This window comes from Scatophagus argus, chromosome 12 (genome assembly GCF_020382885.2).
Source record: "Scatophagus argus isolate fScaArg1 chromosome 12, fScaArg1.pri, whole genome shotgun sequence".
Classification (NCBI taxonomy): domain Eukaryota; kingdom Metazoa; phylum Chordata; class Actinopteri; family Scatophagidae; genus Scatophagus; species Scatophagus argus.
Genome location: NC_058504.1, coordinates 5,279,468 through 5,299,743, shown reverse-complemented (window position 1 = coordinate 5,299,743; position 20,276 = coordinate 5,279,468). Strand labels below are relative to the sequence as shown.

General features: G+C 40.3%; 1 long non-coding RNA gene across 1 annotated transcript in view; it reads left to right on the top strand.

The window, feature by feature from the left end:
- LOC124068629 overlaps window positions 1–18,107 on the top strand; it is a 31,100-nt gene extending 12,993 nt beyond the window's left edge. Inside the window, exon 3 of the long non-coding RNA XR_006844954.1 lies at window positions 17,829–18,107. This is a non-coding gene — a long non-coding RNA (uncharacterized LOC124068629). The remainder of the gene's footprint in view (window positions 1–17,828) is intronic.
- Window positions 18,108–20,276: the final 2,169 nt, after the last annotated feature.

The following is a 20,276-nucleotide window of genomic DNA, read 5'->3' as shown; positions in this document are numbered from 1 at the left end:
TTCCTTTTTTAAGAAATGGTCAAACAGTTTAGGACATGTTCTTGGAAGCAGTATGTAACATTCAAGGCTATGGTGTCAATTTATGTGGTGTGCTAACTGACTGGACCATGTCTTAATCCTGTGCGCAATACTTTTTTTACCCCAAGGATGGCAAAGGCAAGTTGTGAATATTTAATGAGTGCAAAACATTCTTCATCCAGTCATAACAAACAAATGTTACTGTCAAACCTTTTAAAGGCCACATAAAGAAGGTTTAAAATTCACTGTAGCTATTGCTGACCTGACAATACAGCAGCCAGGGTCTATTAAACACCACACTTAAGATAAAATCATTATTGCTTTTACATACTGGAGTGTGATGTTGATTTTTAAAGAAAGCTTTCTGCCACATTCAGCATTCTGGTACAAAGGTTTTAGGAAATTATGTTATGTAATATAAAAGGTGACAATATCCTCAGAGAGTGCAGGTCATGCGTTAGTTATTGTATGTTATTGTTGTCTTAATATTCTTAGACTTAGCTGGCTTATTATTCTCTGAGTCTTTTCAAAAAAAAATATTTTGACTCTTCTGTCACAGTTTGGTTTAGGCAATAGAACTACTCAGTTAAGTTTAGTTAAAGATAATGGTTTGGGTTAAACCAAAAAACCTAAAACCAAGAATTTGACATAACATTTGTTTTGTGCTCATTAAATATTCATGACTTTCCTTCACCATCCTGGGAAAAAATAAAGCATCCTGAACGTCATGTGAATGTTGACACAAAATGTAATTTTCCACCCTGAATAAGAGTGCATAGTGTTGGTGATGTACCATTTAATACACTTTTCACTTTAACATTCAGTATTTGAGATCTTACTGTTAATTCAGTATTCTACTCAGACAGTTAAGTTAGCGCCTAGCTTTCTGACATTAGCACTGATTTATTGCAGTGCAGTGGTTAGCACTGTTGCCTCATAGCATCGGGGTTCCAGGTTAAAATCCAGGGCCAGAAGGGACCCAGTCTGGGCCCTTCTGTGTGGAGTTTGCATGTTCTCCCTGTGCCTGCATGGGTTTTCTCCATGTATTCCGGCTTCCTCCCACAATCCCAAAAACATGCACATTAGGTTAATTGGCTACTCTACATTGTCAATAGATATGTGTGTGTGGTTGTCTGTCTTTGCATGTCAGCCCTGTAATTGACTGGCGACCAGTCCAGGGTGTACGTAATCTGACGCACCAGATGATTTGTTACATGGAATCTTCTTGGCAGGTGATTAGATTAACCATCTGTCTGTCACCATCCCCATCAGGGGCCAACCTCAAACAATCAGCTCAATGAACCATGTGACATAGGAAGACTCTTGTTAATACTAGTTGGTAGAAGACAGAAAACATCTCTTCCAACAAGAAATGCCTTCGGTGGCATTCTTAGGTCTTCTCTGAATGAAAGTGTACTCCACAGTTCCGATAATACTGATGTTAGGATTGTAAGAGCATCTACACAAACCTCTTTGGAAGTCATTCTTGTTGTTTTTGAACAGTCACTTCTTTGGCTGTTGTCACACCTAAGCTACAACCGTAGCTGCCAGGAGTTCCTCATAAGATCTTGATTCAGAACCACTGTGGTTCGGCCACAAGTGCGTAACTTGAAACCTGGTTAAATGGATTCTTGGCTTGTGTGACCTGTGGTGAAATCTTGTGAATCCAACTGCCAGATAAGGTAAGCAGTGACATAGGGAGAGTTTAAAACACAGATGGGGCTATTAAGCAATGCCTAACGACTGCTTGACTTGCCTGTGAGAAGCTGTGTTTCCATTACATGGTACAGCTCCACTACTGTCCTTTTTTTGTTTTCCACAGCAAACAATATCCCTTGAACGCAGTGCGCAATGCTGCTGACTTTTCTAGCAGTTCAGACATAATACATGAGAGCTTTCATTCACTGACAAACTGTAACATACTCTGTACATTTGCTGCTAAACTGACAACTTCACTGTTGGCCATTTCCTCTGCTCTGCTCACAGTTTACCGTCACTCTTTGTCGCCGTCTTGTTGGCTCAACAACACACTGAAGTGAGTAGAGCCAAGCAGAGCTGAGCCAAGCCGTACCATACAATGAAATAGTAGCTAAATATTGAACAACTGTAATTACCAGTGTCAATGTGATCCATCAGAACACCAAATTCATGCTACATTAATGAATAAAGAGGATTATGACCAGTGTACTGGTCAAAACAAACAAAAAGAATATATTGAATTCTTTGTAAATTTTTTTATTTTAGTTTGATTAATGTGCTAAAATGTGATTTGTGAAGTCAACTGTGTGTTGTCTCCATTTTGGAACATTTTCAAAGCATGTGGGATGTCACTGCAAGCCAAATGCAAAGTAATTTGCTTTATGTCAAGACCTGTGGTGACTCATGAGCTCAATCTGCTTCTGCTAAAGACAAGAAAAATAGAAACGTCTAACTTTATTTGTAACTTGTTTTTGTATTTCTTGAAAAATAAATGTTTTACCATTTTAACAAAATACATTTCTAAAATGTTCATCCAACTGGTCATTTCTTGCAGTGTTGAAACCAGAGAGTGGACTGGTATGTACATAGCAATTACATCTCAGCACCCTGTGCATAGTACAGAGCTGAGGCACTCAGAAGAGTCACCACCCAGGGGAGCGGGGTTTGCCCATTAAAACATCATCAGACAATGTAGTTTGTTTAAAGAGACATACAACACTCCACTACTACTGTTTACCTTCCCTCCACTGGAGAGAAAACATAATAGCATTTGGGAATCAAAGGGAAAGTGGAAACTGTAATTTCCAGTGAGTGAAGTCACCACGGGTCAAAAGTTGCGTGTACAGACATAGCTGATTTATCTATTTGTAATGGGGATTGAGGGAGGATGAGGAGGGAATGTCATAGTCAACTAACTCCTGGGGTTTTAGCATCTTTCCAAAATGCTTTATGTCTGTCCTGGAAACTATTTTGCATTATGTCGTTTAACTTTCTGAATGTTAAAAACGTGGATGAGTTAAAGCTCAGGATTGCTGCTATTTTTGGTGCAAAGTTTTTTCATTTTTTCCCCATCTTTCACAGTAGAAGATACGTCCCTTTGGATTCAGTTAAATCAATGAACATGAACACCCTGGTGGTCCCCCACTGGGTGAGTGATACCTCAACTCTGAGTCCCTGGATGGTTCCTCGCTCTGCTGCATTATCACCCTGTCTAGACAATTTGGCTCGGGTAGAAGATGTTCTTTCTTTAATTGTTCTGTTTGTAAATCAAAAGCCTCGGTTGCTCCCGTTCCATGTAGCCCTTTTTTATAACACACTGTCTGATGAGTGTAGATAGTGTCTTTGTTCTTGAGGAGTGCCGGCTGTTTTCTTTGGCGACTTGGGCGTAGTGAATGAATAGCACATCTTCTGCAAGCCAAAGCTGGAGGGTACAATGAGAGTACGGATGGTAAAAGAACTGGAACGCCGAGGGGAAAAAATCACTGTGAGTGGATCGATTAAATGCTTCTTTATTAGAATTAGGCAGTGCTCCAGTTTCCACTTGTAGGTCCTGGTGTCTCACAAGAGATCGGTCAACACAAAACACTGGTAAATAGAACATAGCTGAACACTGCTCTTGGTCAAACATATAGTCATCAAGATGTCTTAGGTAATAAAATCTGCAATGAAATCCACAGTGAATATAAATGTGCATACTGGTATACTTAATATAATAGCTTTTTCTTTATTTTCAGCTTTTTTATGCTGTAAAACACTTTTGCACAGAAATGCTTTACCTCCAAGCTTACCTTATCTTGACCTAACCCCTGTGCACACCTCCCCCCAACATCAGTCAGGTCCGTGAGAGCCATCATGGTAATTTGTTAACCTTTATCCAGTGACCTCTGCTGACCTAAGGATCACCATCAGTCTGACAGTGTGACTGGGACCACTGGACTGGATTTGATCAGGAAAACAGGCAAAAATGAAATATACCTCAGTATTATTTTGATTCTGCTTTATTATTATTATTATTATTTGCAAATTTATTAGAAGATATAGTACTGAGATCTTACTACTTATTATGTTTTTTCAATAACAAGGCAGAGAAAATGCAGTTCATTTCTCTGATAGATTATTATTCAAAGCACAACGCTGGCTCACTCCTAACTCTGAGAGCAAATGCTCTACGCCGATGCATATTCATATGTTTAACATACAGACATGCATTTCTAATGATGTAGGAGAGGACAGAATGCAATGAAGCTCATTAATACATTTTACCATGCCAGTCAGTCCTCAGCATGAGAACACGTCTGCACACCGTCAAATTGAGATAATTCATTTCTCTAATAAAGAACGACTCTTATTTGACATGAAAACAGAGAAAAATAAAATATAACTGTTCCAGTGTGTTTACTCTCTCAGTGGGAAATTTGTAATTTTTAAAAATATTATTTCTCCTGGATGTCAGTGTACTGTCAGTGTTTCTCATTAATTATAATTAACTCATTTTTTCTAAACGATTCATTAACAATCGCACATTTGGCCTTTTCACCCATTTGGCCTAACTGATTTTCTGTTGTGTATTGGTGATGTTTGCATGCAACTGCAAGGAAATGGTGGTGCTATTCTCACCTGGGGTGAAAATATGTATGGATGCTGGATCTATATTTTGCTACAAGGCACTGATTGCATAAAATAAATACAAATAAACAACAACTGGTACGAGTGTACAAGTACCAATGTTAGTCACAACAATGTCAGTCATTGACTTTTACAAGTCTTCCCAGTATAATCTTCTCTTATCTCTACACATACCCTGTCACTTTTCGTTTTAAGACCTAACATGAACCAGCCCCTGATGTTAGGGGTTAGACAACCAGACACCTCATCCTGCCAGAGTGGGCAGACGTCAGTAATGGCTGTGGACTTTGTTTATAAATTATTAATGATTTTCTCCCCTCCCTGTCATTTTGGACAGGCTGTGAGACGAGCCGATGCCTCTCCTGTTTGCGTGGCAGCGTGCTCCTCAAACAGATTGCAATTTATTCCTCTGCAGTTTGTCCGTCAAGGCTAACTCTGACAACATAATCCCAAACTAATCCGCCATGTTCAGTTTTTCTTGTTGGCTCTCATGCAAACTGCTCTGCCAAATCCCGCTACCTGTCAGACTGGCCTTGCAATGGGGAGCCCAGACGAGCTGCCAGCCCTGCTGCAGTGGCTCCTGTGGGGTTGGGGGTGGGGGGGTTGAGGGGGAGGCTTGGTGCCTGGGTAGACTTAACCCCTGCCTCTCTCCCTGTAATCCACTGTAAACAGCCAGAGCCTTAGAAGGGCTAACTGCACTAATCAAGCCCCAAGCTCGCCCAGTCACTATCATACACAGTGCCCTAAGAACTAGAGATTTGAGCAGCTACTGCAGTGTGCATGCAGGGTATGTGGGTGTGTGTGGATCAGGAGGGCCCATTGACAGTTTCTAATCCCCAAGGAGAGAAAAAGGTGCCAGCATGAGGCAGAGATGGGAGTCATAGAGAGAACTACATAAGTGCATTGACTCAAGAGATTTTCACATTTTTAAGTCAAAATATCTCATCAAATTACATTTCAACAACTTGGCAGAAAAACACAGAAAATATATTTTACAGTAAATTATGGATAATTTACGGACAATAGATATTCACATGTGTTCCAGAGGCATCAAAGGCTGGACGGAGATAGGACAGAAACTCTGTATTTCCCCAAAGGAAAATCAGCCAGTCAATATTCTCTCTCAGCTTTTGGAAAGCCACATTTAAATTTCCCTCACACCCCCTCTCAGTCTCTCTCAGACAGTGACCCAAAATCCACAAGAAGAACATAAAAGGCCTGACAGTAGTCAAAGGCAAAGAAAGATGAACTAAGCCAACTCCTCCACATCAACAAAACCCAAAGTTTCAAAAACTTATGACTGGACATGACAACATAAGCAATAAAACTTTTTTTCCCCCCTCATCCGCTTTCATTGTTCACAGTAATGAGCAGATCCTGTGGGGCGTTTGCGGTAGGTGGGGGTCTGAGTACGTAGCAGACAGCTCTGGAAAACAGTCAAAAGCCCTCTTTGTCAATGTCCATCAAGCATTATCGGTAGATTCTGAGATGTTACAGAGTCTAGAGGCTGTTTTCTTAATGAACCAATTTGTCTTAGTGTGTAACCAAGAATAAAACATGTTCTTTTATGAACTGCTACATATAAATCCCAAAGTATCCAAGGTGTTCTAATGCAAGAAAGAGAAAGAAAATCGGTTATGTTCCAAACAGAAGCATTTTTACTACTTTATGAGCAACTGAAAGCATGCAACAACTGATCATTAGCAAAATAAAAGTCAGGTTCAGATCATGGTTTATTATTTCAACTGAATGGAAAGCAAAGGAAATCTAAATCTATAAAATGTATGTAATGAAAGATAATGTGGGAAACTGTAAATGCTGTACAGCACTTTTAATTTTCTAAACTATGCAGAAATATCAATATAGTTCTCTAAAGAAACTGGGTCAGCAGCACTGAGGGGCCTATGGACACATGTGAAACTGCGGACTCCATCTAGACACACTGACTCCTGTTCTACAATGCAGCTGCTTCGTCCAGTTTCCAGAGACTGTGGGAAAGCTCTGGACAAATACATTTGCTATTGTAGTGCTTCAGATAAAAGTGGTCTTCAAGGGTGGAGCTTAGGAGAGTGTTGAGACGACAGTGAGGGAGTTGGCGGAACTGCGAGGAAAATGTGAACATGACATGTAGCTGATAAGAGTCCTCCAGCAGGTTAACACCAGAGCTTGTAACTGGGATTGCCCCAAGAAGCACTCTTAGGAAGGCCTGGCATCTGCACAATAGCAAAAGCCCTGGCACTCATATGAGTGTTGCACACAGCAGGTCTGGAGTGCGTTTTGGACCAGGGTAAACGGCACACCGCTGGAGATGATCCGGGGTAAAAAGGCTACATGTTGCACTGACTCTGATGAGTGCTGGACAAAACAGAGAATTCGGTTCTTTTTGACACATACTGTAATGAGACACTGAAAATCAACCTGTTGCTGCAGCTTCACTACAAGCCCAATATAATCCGCCAACTGACTTTTCGAAAAAATTGTATGAATCAAAATTAAGTGAACCATATGGTCATTTAATGGTATATATGATGTCAGGTTTAATTTAATTTAACAAAAAAATGGCATTCAAAAAACTAGCATAAATGTAGAATATATTAAGTGGAAATGCCTCTATGCCAGTCCCCTTTTGAACATTTGCTTCAATTATGAGACTTCTTCTCTTGGCTATTGACAAATACCATCATTCAATAAAAACGCAAGTACATATACCTGTGGATTTTCTGTAGTGTTGTTCCATATCTTATATCCATTGCCCAATAAACCCCGAACAAATGCCACAAGACCACAATGGATGAGAAAAAAGCAATAAAAAGTGAGCGATGGCCATTGATATTGCAGCCTGAAGAAATCCCACGTCAGGAGACTTTGCTTGGCTTTACATAAACAGGGTAATAAATAGATCGATCACACATAGCAAGGGAGATTCATGTCACATTAAGTGATGGGACGTTGAATGTAGGCCCAGATATGTCCCATTACTCAGAGGGCGCTTCCCTGGGGGAGGGTGTGTGTCTGTGTCTGCTGAAGGTAGCGGAGATAGCAGTTTGCATATGTCAGGTCAGAAACAGTACAGAGGCCAGCTGCTACAGACACATCACTGCTGTATGCTGAGAATCACATCTACAAAGGTTTTCTCGGGAATACAGATAAAGTGCAGCAGGCTTCTTGCAGCAGAAGCTTTTAATGGTCTGTGATTGAGGCAAATAAGAAAATCATATGTCATAACAAATTTGTGTAATATTTTGAACAGAGATCATAGAAAAATGTCTAGTAAAATACTAAAGATGTCTTAAAACTGTGTTTCTGAATTTGATTTTATGCCATGTTATTGTAAAAATAATACTTAGGACACATTTAACTGAAATGCTGGGGCTAAAGGGTCACAACACAAGGCTCAGACTGTGCACAAACTGTGCCCTCAAAAGCCGCAAGAAAATACAACATTTTTGCCATTTTTCCTGCGACAAAGCTGACAGATAATTTGCAAGATACAGCAGCCTGGAGATACGTTGGTGAGCCAAAGCAGTGTACAAAGCTAGCACCTCCAGACGCAAAATTCTTGAAAATTCCTTGAAATCTATCAGCATTAACTTCTATTACACTGAACCAAATAGCAGGGAGGCATTGGTATCTCAGCACAAAAGAGACCAAGTAAATAGGTCTTTTAAAACTCTTTCAGTTTTGATTCTTTTGTGTAAGAATTTTGAGTTTTTCATTTTGTTTTACAGGGCAGTTCTCTGAAAATAATGTATAAATACTTAAGTCTCTACCTAATAACAATGAGCCAATTTTATTTTCTTGTAGTATAGGTCTTTTCACTTTGATTCCTCTTACATTGGATTACAGGCTTTAAACACACTTCATTCACAGATGAAGTAGTTTCAAAGGGATGAACAAGGCAGCATTTTTTATATACTTTGGTTTATTCTTTGTTAAACCCAATATTCACAAACAGAGCCGACTGGCTTTCAATTATTCAAACTCTGTCAACAAGGTTTTTTTTTTTGTTTAAGGGGGCTGGCAATCTGCTTCCTCTTTGCCTGCGCACCATGTAACAAAAATCCAAACACAGTTTGCCAAGTGAAGCCTGTGACCTTTATGGTCTTGTTGATCTCCTGTGGTATATTGCAGAGGTGGGGATTTCCCCTATATCACTGTCCAGCACGGTAAAGCTGACTGCTGCTGCTTTAGATAGCAGTTTGATTTACAGTGAAGTGGGGGAAGGTTGGTGTCGCAAGTGGGATTCTGCCCTAAGCCATCAATGGAAGTGGCAAGAGACATGTAAGACAGAGTTTACAGTTCTGAGAAGGACTCTAGGGCATAAAAGGTTGTGCATGCAGGTGACATTTCCATCCCGGTCTCATTTAGTCTTGGTCTGTTGGCAATCCAAGCATCCGAGTGGGCATTAGCAGGTCGTCAGTCATGGCCCCTCCTGGCTAATAAATCAAAATCTCCAGTGACCTAAGTGGTGCTGCATAGTTGTTTTGTAGGATCCTTATCAATGCAAACATGCACAAGATTAACTCGATGCTCTCAGAGACAGGGTTAAGGACGTTTAATTTTGGGTGTAGTTTGATACGACCCCTATCACATACCGCGCGATGGTGTCAAATGGGGTTTTTTTCCCATTATGTTTCAGTCGGAATCTTCAACATGCATGGTTATATTGAGCAGACGATGCAAAGTTTTAAAATAAATGGGGTAATGGCAAGTTTTCAGACAAGTGAAAATTGAAAGTGACCACTTGGTACAATGGGTGGAGGGTTTCGCGTCCACTTTTAGACCCTTGGTGACTTCTCACTAACAGCTGCTGTAAAACACAAATTCATCAGATAATCCCTCCAAAGCCAAGCGGTCAAGCGGAGGCATTCTGGGTCTCGAGCACTCTCATAAATGAAATACCACCTGCACCAGCAATTTCAAACCTGCAACTGACTAAAGTTATATTTAGGTATGAACACGAAGGACCTTGATCCCTTAACAAAATAAAAGCTTGACAACTAATCTCTTCAACAGAAGTCAATATTGTTGAAGTCTGATGATGTACAACAGGGGGGCAGGAGGACTATGGCTAAGACAAGCAACTGTCAGTTGTATTTTTCAAAGACCAGACATCAGAAGGATCTCATCAGAAGGAAGGATATCAGAAGGATCAGTCCATCTTTGAGCCATGATGTGACTTTGACAGAATGCCAATAGTCTGCCACATCGCTTGTCTGTTTGGTATGATGGAAATGATGCTATTTAGCTATTTTAGAAACCCCTTAAATCCATGTTTAGGCTACAGCATTTACACTGTGTGGTGTTATTTGATTTGATTCATGTGTGAATTATGACACAATCTTCTATTGGCTGAATGTTTTATCTTTTTCTTCAAGCGTGGTGTAACAATGGTTGTAAGCTCATTTAACACTGCTCTGACCTCGAGACCACACCAATTGACTCAAGTAAGATGTCCCTCTCTGGAATATTGTAATGCGCAAGTATTACCAGAGGCTCTACAGACCTGTTACAAGTGAGCCTTTGGCACACACACTGCATCTCCTCAGTTCTCCTCCAGAGATTATGGTCAAGTACAGTCAACTCTCTTAGCACTTCATCTTCCTCTGTCTGTGCACAGCTCTCTGCTTCCACGCTGCATACATGCTTGTGTTAGATGCGTGAGTGTGTCTGTGCGATTCGCAATGTTCCACCTCCTCCTACTCTGTGAAGAGGAGCACGGGGAAGGAGAACTCACTCACTCCCTTGAGGCTCTGCATTTCCTCAAAAAGTGACCTCCGCCAGACTTTGACCAGATTCCCCTGTACTTTAAACAAGACTCCCATTACAGCCCTTGTGAGTACAGTAACAGGTTTCCAAAGTTTGCCTTGGGTAGTGACGTGGCAGATGTGTGTTTGAACATGTTTCTTGCCTCTATGTATATGTCTTTAGGAGAGAGGGGCGAGTGTATGTTCATACACGCCCCTGTGTATAAATCACTTGACCTAGACTTACTGTTGACCATGGATTTATGCCAGCGTGAGAGGCTCCCGATGACAATGTATCTGCCTTAGCCATAATGGATGGTACACAGAGCACACTGTCATCTGGCAAATATGCTCTCCGAATGGATCTCAAGTGGGGCGGCGCTCAGGAAAGGGGCGGTGGGCGACGGAAAGGGGGAGAGATGGATGGAGACCAGTCCAGGGTGGAGCCATCAGCCATAGACTCTCCCCCACAACTTTTAAGAAACTCAAAATATTGCTTGAATTAGACCAGCCATCAGCGCCGTAGTTGGTGAGATAGATGAGCAGACTGATGCCTACTGTGCACTAAGCTCCAGGGTAGCTTTGTAAAAATAAGAAAGGGAAATTCAATGCCCTTTGTTATTATATGTGAAAATGATGAACGTCTTCACATGTGGTGTGGCCTAAAGGATGCCGGCAAGGAACCAGTCAGGGGGCCCGAATGTGACACAGCACTATCCATGCACATTCGAGCCACAGTCTCACACTTGGTTGGAAGTCAAACACTTATATCATCTGTTGTTACTTTGATAATGCATAGAATAATAGCATTAGTACTGTTTGACACTGATCAAGAGAAATGAAAGCAGTCTTGTGAGGGATCAAATTGAAACCACATGGTGCTAGAAAGTGATACACTGTATGGGTTCCAACTGGGCTAAGGAGACAAATCCAAGATTCTGCCAGACTATCACAAAGCATAACCTCTTCCAGACAAACTGGAGCTATCAGTGGGGAGAAGAGTTGAGAACCTTCCACAAACCACTGTGACGAAGTGTCCTATCGCTGGGTTGTCTCCAAAACCTTGGGCCCCTACTTCACTTATAGACAGCCATGAACCACAGGGAAATCTTATCTGTACAGTGTGAGTGTGTGTGTGTGTGTTGGTGAAGTGTTTCTCACATTATTGCATGTCAGTATCTTCAAATTGAGATAGTGTCAAATAATGACAGTCTGAAATTGTTTTGCATTAACAGATGAATCAAGCGTAATTCTAATCACAGAAAGATTTCACATAGCCACAGTGATTTAACTAATTTCCACAATGGCACAGAAAAAAAAGTTCATCTGCAGGTGAGGAGACTTTCAACAACCAAATGGCCTAATAAGACCATTTAGAATCTGTTATACAACAAAGAACTATGGTAACAGACTGGGTCAGCATTGTTTTCACAGCCAGACACAGAAAAGTAAGAGCCAGATCAGACAGAATATGCTAACATCACAGTTCTACCAGACATTTCATCATGTCTGCGTTGTGTTGGTCAGTCCAGGAGCATATTTGCATATATACCATGTACAAATCAGATTCACTATCTGGGCATTGACTACAACCCCCTCTTGGACAAAGATAAGCAGTTCAGTACTTGAAAATGTGCCTAGGATATTTTTTGGAGAATGGATTTGTAACAATAGAGAAGACAGGATGTTTTTTTGGACATTGGATCTGTATCAACACAGAAGACACGGTCCTTCAAGACAATGTCTTCTCTATTGATACAAAGCATTTCTGAGCATTTGTCATAGGCTTTGAAAGGGCTTCACTAGATATACTTACGCATACTTCAACAGTCTGTGAAAAAATGAAAAAAGTAAATTCCATTCTCCAAGTTTTTCTATGATTGCAGTAAATTGTTTTTTGTTTCTTCTGGAGAAGAAATGTTCATGTCAGAATGGAAGAAATTATTCAGTTTAGAGTCCACTGGGCCAGAACCAGCACTGGACCAGTATAATTTGGGGTCTTTTTAGCTGTTATGGGGGTGTGCCCATAGTCCAGTTTTGACTTTTTTTTATTGCAGTTGTAATCATTTCAGACTTGACACTGTCTTGAAGACGATGAAGATGAAATCTAGAGGTACACATAGAAAAACTGAACCTGACAAAAAATGAAATTATAGATTGACTGGTGACAGCGTCTGTTGACTCCAACCATGTGACTGTTTCAGGTCCAGCTGCTTTCAGCCAGTTCATAGAGCGCAACTGAGCCAACAGTGTGAAGTGAACACACACGCACAGTAAAGGACACTCACCATTCTCTCACAATGTATTGCTTGCAAAGTAGGTGAGGATCTCACTACCAATTCTACACAAACACACATACATCCACACATATGCTCGCACACACTCTATAATCCTCTCAACCACCCTTGTCTTTTACACTCCCCCTATTTGCTGCTGGCGACATCGCTTGTGAGGCACGGACGCTCGTAAATTCCCTGCCTTGATTTTGTTAACCTTTACGGTGACCCGTCACTTTTCTGCTTGGCGTTCTAGCACCCACTCAGTCACAGATGAGGCCCCGCTTGCCTGTGCGGAGACAAGACTTGATGCTTCTGCAGCTCATCGCTCAGGCTTCGTGGCTCAGCAGGACAATGTGGCCCCACAGTGCCAACACACCTCAGAATTATGTTCCACTTTTGGACTAAATGATAGACATTTAAATCAAGCATTTACATCTTTCATCATCACCCTGCATAACACTTTCACTGAGGCTTCCTGAGGGGGTCTGGGGAATAACAACTCTTTGGAAAACCACCAGCTGAGGATCCAGTTTTTCTTAAGTATGAGAAATGCCAGCCAAGAACTTTTGTGTCATTAGTCATATTGAAAGAGAGGGTAGATATAGCTTAATGAATGGAAAAGCAATGTAAATATGCAAATATTACTAAAATACCTGAATATACATTAATTTTAAATAAGCAATGGGCTGCTCCTCAGAACCTTTTACAAATTACACAAATTAGAAGGGTGCAGAGGAAAGTATGGAAACACATGTCCTGTTGACCACTGTGATAATACATATATCATGTGTTATCATGATTACAGCTTACATGCTGTAACACAGTGAGACCATACTTCAGTGAAAACAAGAGAGAGGAAACATGAGGCTGATGTTACATCCTTCTAAATACATTTTCATATCATAAGGCATTTTAATTATAAATGAGAGAAACTTTCCAGGTACTTTCTATGAGTTTCTCACACAACATTTCTGTTTTGTTGCATGCAGCCACTTTGCATAGATTCAAACTGTCCAATCCTTTGCATGTTAATCTGAAAATAGAAAGCTTGTATAAGCATTCTTCACCCTTATTTATCTTTGAAATGGTCATTAGAATGAGGGAGAATGTGTGTGTAACATACACATCTCTGCATGTGTTTAGATGTTCTGACTCCTGAGGTCAGATAGGTGGCAATTTGTTTATAGTGATATACTGATAGGTGTGTTGCCTGGTGTAATTTGCTGTCTGTGTGTTGAGAAGGATGTCGCACGTAATGTGCAGTGTATACATGTGCAGTCAGATAGAAATGATGTGTGAATACAGAATCCTAAGTATAATTTCATATCATTATGATTCAGTATCTGTTGTTATACACTAAACTGGTACATGCAGAGGAGGCCAGATGCCAGCCAACTCACATCAAATTCTTACACAGCACAGAGTAAAATTTTAATTCAAATGAAGACAAAAACAGCTGAAAGCCATTGTCATCATTTATATACACTGACAGCAGTATGAGTGTGGGTGCTGCTGAGATTTCCTGGCAGAAATGCTGTGGAGAAATCTTCACCATCAAAACAGATTTTCAGTCTCTCTCAAACCAAAGGTTGAAGTGATGGATTCGACTATGATATATATTCAGTCATTTGTGTAAAAACATTACAAAATCATCTTTTTTTGCACACTATAAACCTTTAAATGTAAATTGATGGTGACTGATCTAAACTACAAGTATTGATATTTGGCCTGTTATATTATTTGTTAATATACAGCTTTTTGTTGTATGTAGAATTGTTTTTTCTCTTCCTCTCTCCCTTTCTCTCACTCTTTTTAGACTTAGACTTAGACTTTCTTTATTTTTCATTTGGATTTTCATCGCAAACAAAATTTCGGTAGAGTGGCTCAAACATAGCAGGAATTACCGACAATATTCTTTTAAAAGAAAAAAAGTAAAAAAATATAATATATACACAATAAATATGCAGTAAAAAGTACTTGAAAAATTAGATATTTTGTATAAAAAGTCAGTCAGCATATATACATATGTAATTATTATTGCACAGTGAGTATTTGTAATAAATAATACTTTTGTAGCTTGCACAGAATATAAATATATTGCACGGTAAATAAATGGGCTGTAGTCCTGAGTGGTGTATGTGTGGGGGAGGAGGGGAAGTGATCATGTAGAGTTAAGTAGTCTTATGGCTTATTAAAAATCCTTCCTTCTTATAATGGAAACACAGCCATGTCAGGATGAGGCCATCAGAACCTCTCTGTATGCAACATTGTTTACGAAACAAGAAAGTCCCAAGAGAGGTGGAGGTCACTTTCATCCAAGAGAACAGGGTTTGTATCCCATGTGAAACCAGAACCACGTCACCAAACTTTTCCTAAACCTAACCACAAAGTTCCTGTGACTAAACTTAGTGCTGTTTCATGCTAAGTATGTGTTAGAAAGGCTTCTTGGCAGGAAGTGCAAAGCCTTCTTTGACCACAAACGTCTCATCAAGGCGCAGGAGGGTGTGACAAAGAATCAGTATCTGATGACCTGGGATTAGAGTATGTTGATTAATGTAGGTGCCTCACAGAGATAACCAAATTGTTTTCTGTTTTCCTCAGTGTAGCAGCTGCCAGCATCACAGGACAAAAAAGTTTAGTTATTCAAGGATTCCATAATTCAGAAGTCATTCACTCATTTAGTCTATAATGGAGACGTAAAGGTAGATGGCAAAGTGTTGGGCTGCAAGCCTGAGTGGATGAGTTTTCATTTTCCCAGGAGATTTCATGCCTGGTGGCAGACAAAATGGCATAGCGAAAGTGAGGCTAATAGAGGACAATCTAAACACTGACAGTGTCATTATTCTGTACCCATTACATGGTGCAATCAACATTTACTTCATAATAATACAACAAAGCAAAAATTTATCTTGTCAGTTTAAGTAAAAGTACGGAAGTGGTAGCATCAAAATATGCAACAAAAGTAAAACTATGAACAATGTCCCATCTTGGAATAATAAATAGCACTGAATTCTAATTACTGATGCATAAATGTGTAAGCATAACTTAATGCTGCAGCTGGTGAAGGTGGGACATAGTGCACAGTGCTAATAATGTAAATATGCAAATGACTAGAAACAAAGGCTTTCAAATAAATGTAGTATACCGTAATATAACATAATGCATAGGGATGCATAAAATAGAACGTCTTGAGTGTATCACCTAAGTAACACATGCACTTTGACATGACCCTTCTTCCATCATGTGATACTAAGACCCACTTTTTTCCTCTTTTACACTGCATCAGGATACCATTCATACGACATCTGCTATTTCTCATTTTAACGTTTTTATGTTTCTAGCTCTGTGGGGATCCATGAAATGTGTTAGGTAGGCATCCTGAAGGGATGTTTTTGTTGCAAGACAAGCAAAGCCTGACCTGCCATGTCCACATTCAGTTAGTCCAGTGAGGGTGCAGCCGTTTCTGGTGCCATAAAAAAACAACTTTTGTTTGCTGTAGTCTTCACAATATGACCACACACGCCCTGTTTTATTCCAGTGAGGATGAGTTTTTAAAGAGGAGACCAGACTGAGTCTATATATAAGGCTGCTCTCTGTGAGCTGGAGGATTTACTCTTGGTTTGCCAACCTCTTAGTGCAATGGAAATGGGGTCATGACCACCCAACAGCATCAGCGCGCCAGTCCTTACAATGCAAAGCTTCTGGTCAGCTCAGTATGATGAGGCTTCCTCTCCCTCCAGACAGCCTGTTTTTTATGAGGTTTACTTGGAGGTATTGCTCCCCCTCTGTTGTGGGGTCAGAGCCCCCAGCCGTGTTGGCGCTTGTGCATGTTTGCTGCAGTGTTAATCCACTGCTGCTTGCTTCCCGCTGAGCAACAAGTCTGTGACTTAGTGACTTGGCTGTTTGTAGGGAGGGTTTCAGTCCTCGCCATGGTAATTGGTTCATCCTACCCCCTTTCACGCACCTCTTTAAGGTCTTTGATTGGCCAAGCTTGCCAAGGAGGAGACAGAGCAAGGGATTATGGGATGAGATATGACCCAGGAGAGAATGGCAGTTTGAGTTCAGCAACTTCACAGCTGATGGAAAATCCTGCAGAATTTTTATAAAAATGGAGAACTTTTTCTTTGTAGCCCCAAGCTCAGTGTCAACTATGAAGAGTTTTTAGTCTTTTTGCTTTGTGAATTTCAGACTGTTCTGGCTGTTATCTGGTGTCTCAGTTGCAAGATATAACTGTGAGTAAGAGGCTGAGTTTGAGTTTAAAGTATATTCACCTAAAATTTCAGGTTTCCAAAAAATATTTGATAACAGCACATATTTAAAGGCTCAGTGCATAATCCAAATATAAACAAAAGAACTGTCCTGCCAGGGTACATCACCTGCAATTACTATCATACTGATTAGTTCTGTTAATACATGGAATAACACTATATAAAAACTCCTTAACCTGATGAATATGACGCACCATCAGGCCATGGGTGAGCGTATGTGGTCCTAATTTTGCAGTGTGTTCCGATTTGGCACTAGTTGGCTCTAGTGGGTGGCTTTTCCACTGACTGAATCTGTTAAATCGGCAGCGGAGCCTGTTGGTGAAAAAAATCAGTTCAGCCAAGCGAGTCAGTGCACAAGAAGAGAGAAGTGCGGAAGTGAATAATCAAATCAAAATTAAGTCAAGAAGACACACACACACACACACACACACAAACAGAAGGCTCCTGTCATTTTTCATTAATCATTCCTACACACAAATATTTTCACAACAGCGTGGCCATCTGGAATGGAGCAACTGAACTCAACAATAATACAATAATGATCAGTCAAATGCACTTGATTGTATCGGTTTCAATTCAAACTCTTCAGTTACAAACGTGAATGCACCTCAGTTTTATGTGGTCAAAAGTAGAAAAATAGAATGAGACTTTAAGCTTCTGCAGCTACTGCCTTGGTAGATGAACAATCATCATTATCAGTATGTGATAAAAATCTATCAAAATATTAGTAGAAAGGGAGGTGAAGGGACAAAAGAGACTAACATGTCTTAAATCACAGCCTCCATGACAGCTGGAGTCATGCAGTATCTACACCTCAGCTTTAAATCTGCCAACCAGGGAAAGCAGCGCGAGAAAAATACCTCATAAGACCCATCTGTGTCTTCCTACGTAGACATTTGCTTTTCTTTCAGAGGGTCTAGAGCTTCTTTACAACTGATAAGACGACTGCATTCCTGGTGAGCCTGTGGGCTGGCCCTGTGGGTGACCCCACTTGACAATGTCCAGTCACGAGAGGCTCCAGTGCCCGTACAGCACGCAATAGAGAGCTCTGTGCAGCTCCACTCATCTTTCTCCCCATCTCCCTCCACCAAACACTCACCCACACTGAAGAGTGCAGAGATAAGGAGCAGAAGGCAGGGTGTTCTTTGACTGTACTCCACACTGGGCCCCTGATAACTGCATTTTTGGAGGTACCTGTGAGTAATGTTGGACACTTTGTGTGGATTACTTTTTGTGTGAATTCGTAAAGGGCTGTAAAATGACATCCGAGATGATTCTCTGTGTCATGTCTGGAAACCTTGATAAGCAAGGGGGAATGTTTTGAAACTCTGTCAAAATACAGACAGATCTTCTGAATATGAAAGATTCAGTGAGAGAAAGCATTGTTTGAAGTCCTCAATTCATCTTTTGGAAAACTAGCAGGAATACATTTGTAATATGAGTTAGTCATAACTACACATTAGTTGATAGGCTAGTGTTTGCATGCAAGACTTTATATTTACACTTCAGAAATCACTTGTCAACCAAGCAATTTGTGGCGATTTTTGAATTTCTATGACGCTCTTACATTGTCTGTTGTTATTCTAAATGAAATGCTGAAATTCTTCCATTGATGATGCCATTTTTTTGCAGTCTACATCTTCAAGACTAGTCCTGCCATACACCACAGTGTGTAGACAGTTGCTGATAAGTCCACAGTTACAAACAGCACCAAGCCTGAATCTGAGGATTCCTGATGACAGGTTATCTTCAGCCCCAAACTCCTTGTCAAGGCTGCCAAAGTGTAACACACACCAGGATTGTAGTCCCATGGCAAAGTTGCAGAGATCATAAAACATATTTTACAACCACAACAGTGCAACTTGATTTTAAAATCTATTTAAAATTTTTGTGGAACTGTAGCTGCTTCATGTCTTCTATGAATCTTCCAATCATTCAATTTTATTATCCACAGTTGAGAAGCTTATAAAAGTTTGAATTGTATCTAATAAATACAGATTATTACTGATTTGAATCAAATGTTGACAGCGGTTTGTGGACAAATTATGAGGGAATTTAAGAAAAATGGTCCCAAGTGTTCTCTAAAACAGCTTAGTTCCATGGAAGACTTAACTGTTTTGTCAGTCTAAATTATTGATGTGTATGGTCACAATGATGTTCTTTCATCTACTCTGTCCTCTCTGCTTTATAAAGCTTTTTTTGGAAGTCTTTATTGTCAGTGTCCTGCACAAAAGTGACCATTTTAGCTCACTTCAGGGAAAAGTTTGTCAAAGTTGCTGGCTGGTTTAGATACTTTTATTTAAACTGTTTGAGTCTTAAAAAAGTAAAATTATTCAACATTTAACAAAAGGAGTCGAAAAGAATGAAGACAAAGTGGGTTCAGGTGGGGCATGAAGAATCATGAAGAGGGAGAGGAACAAGAGAGAGGTGAGGTTATACTATTGGACATTGGCCTCTATTAATACACAGACAGCACAGATTTGAATTAGCTAGTTAGCAGGTTAGCTTCTGTAGATATTTCTGCAACAGAACACACTGAGTACACAATACTGTGTGAACTGAAGGCATGCGTGTGTGTGTGTGCATGTGTGCATGTGAGCCTTGTTCTAACTTTTGAGCAACACAAAGCATGAAGAGAACTTGAGATGAAAACATGAACACATTGACTTGAGTACAGTAGCAATAAAAAACCCTCGAGCCATGAGTCCAGTTGGCCATCGCAGAATTTTCAGGTTAACAGAGGAGAGAAATCAAGTTACTTAGTCGCATTGTAAACCCCAGATTAACAAGGTCTTATTCAGCATGAATTGGCTTACACAAGCTGAAGCTGTGGAGCTATGAGTGACTTAGTGAGGCTTACACCAGCTCGTTCAGTGTCTGGGACGGGATGGAAAGTCTCCTGTGGGAAGAGAGAGAACAGCAGAGCAATATTTAAGCTGGCCATTTCAGGAAGCCGTGGGATCAAAGAAATTAAGAGTCTCAGTTCCTTCATATATACAATCTGAAGAACATGTCACATCTCCCCTGCAGAAATACAGCCAACATGAAAACCAATAAAGACATTTTTAAGGATAGGAAGAAGGCCAATTTAATACCTTTTTAATGGCTTTGTTTAGATGAAACATGAAAAATAAAAGGAACTGTTAACTCAGCTCAGAGAGGCCAAAGAATTTTAAAAGTATATTACTGGCTGAAACAGTTTTCATTTAGTATATGGTGCAGCATAGTACAATATAATGCAGCATGAACTGTCCTTTCCCTGACCCATGGTTGTAAATTGTCCTTTGATTCCGGAGATTTTACTACCAGAGGTTCTCAGCTCTTTCCTTGGGAATGTAGTGGAGCTGCAGAAGAGAGAA